Raw genomic sequence first — 1714 nt, forward strand, 5'->3', positions numbered from 1 at the left:
CCATTCGGTAACTATAGAGTTTGGAGGAGAGGTCCATGCTGGTGTTATTGCTGTATGGGTTATATATAAAGCATGGAAGTCAAAAGGATCATTCTGGTGTCAATAAATGTGAGACTTGTTTAATTAAAAAGTCAAGGAGATTCCTCTGGAATCACAGTCCCAAGGAGGCCAAAGCAGGAGGATCACAGTGAGCGCAAGGAAAAACTAGGCTGGAGACTTCCATCCAGGCCAGCCTTGTCTCAAACCAACAAAGAAACAAAGTCAAAGAAAGGGAGGGCTGGGATATCGTTCAGTTCCTCGAATGCTCATCTAGCATGCAAAGCCCTGAGTCCAGTCCTCGGCACTGTGTAACTCAGGACTCTCACGCACATGGAAGATGAAGGTAGGAAGATCAGATGTGCAGGGTTATCTTTGAATACATAATGAGAGCAAGGCCAGAATGCTGTGCATAAGACCCTGTCTGAAAAAGAAAATATAGACATTGGGGAACAGGAAGAAGATCAGACAAATGCCTAGGGATATGAGGGATTTGTGGATTTCAGGACTGGGAGTGGGATGGAATATGTCTGCTAATGAGTGAAGAAAAGGTTACATATGAGGGATGTTGCCACCATTCTAAAACTAGTGACTATGGTTGCACAACTCTTTGAATATATAAAGAAGAGCATAATTGTGTTATAAAGGGTGGCATTTATAGTATGTGAATTTTATTTCTGTTTTTTTTTTTGACTGGATGAACATACACCTTAATGAGAATGGCTTCCTCAGTTAGTGCATCTGTGAGCTGAAGCTGTGTGGCGTCAGGACTTCGCTTCCAGCTCCACAGGCTTCAGATGTTACTGCACGACCAACTCCCCAGTGCCTTTGAGGCACGTGCTGGACATGGTCTGTTCTGTGGGAAGTCCCTGTGGCAGCTTCAGGGGCTGGATGCATAGTAAGTGTTTACCCACTTTCAGCTTTGCGTTCACTGATGGGATGTTCTTGTGAATTTGAGGGCTGTGTGCCTTCTGTACTCCGAGCATCTTGATGGTATCTTTTCCCCAGGATGGATGCCTCTTTGTATTTCTTATTCTTGTGACAATGTGCAGTTTATGAGGGTTCTGAGGGTCTCCAGCGTACTTTTCATGATCTTCAGGTCTAGATCGAAACACTTTATCTGGAATTCTTGATCTGGTAAATTTGTGACCAATCCATTCTGTACCAGTGAGAGATTCTGCACCTTTCTTCACAGTCTGCAATCTGCCTGGGGACCTCTGAAATAAGGAGCGCAGACCTCCAGCCATAAGTGTGGGAATTCTTCTCTTTAGAGGCGGTGACCGCTGTGTCCACTCGGAATGTCCCCTCTTATCTCCATTTTTGAAAAGCCAGCAATGTCAAGGATGTGGAGAAAGAGGAACACTCCTCCATTGTTGGTGGGATTGCAAGCTTGTACAACCACTCTGGAAATTAGTCTGGCGGTTCCTCAGAAAATTGGACATAGTACTACCGGAGGATCCCGCAATACCTCTCCTGGGCATATATCCAGAAGATGTTCCAACTGGTAAGAAGGACACATGCTCCACTATGTTCATAGCAGCCTTATTTATAATAGCCAGAAGCTGGAAAGTACCCAGATGCCCCTCAACAGAGGAATGGATACAAAAAATGTGGTACATTTACACAATGGAGTACTACTCAGCTACTAAAATGAATAAATTTATGAAATTCCTAGGTA

General features: G+C 44.2%; 1 pseudogene; it reads right to left on the minus strand.

Annotated features, from left to right (window-relative positions):
- Window positions 1–800: 800 nt before the first annotated feature.
- Window positions 801–1283, minus strand: LOC110286186 (large ribosomal subunit protein uL30m pseudogene; annotated as a pseudogene).
- Between the last annotated feature and the right edge of the window lie 431 nt (window positions 1284–1714).

This window comes from Mus caroli, unplaced genomic scaffold, assembly GCF_978045245.1.
Source record: "Mus caroli unplaced genomic scaffold, Mus_caroli_1 scaffold_5, whole genome shotgun sequence".
NCBI lineage: Eukaryota > Metazoa > Chordata > Mammalia > Rodentia > Muridae > Mus > Mus caroli.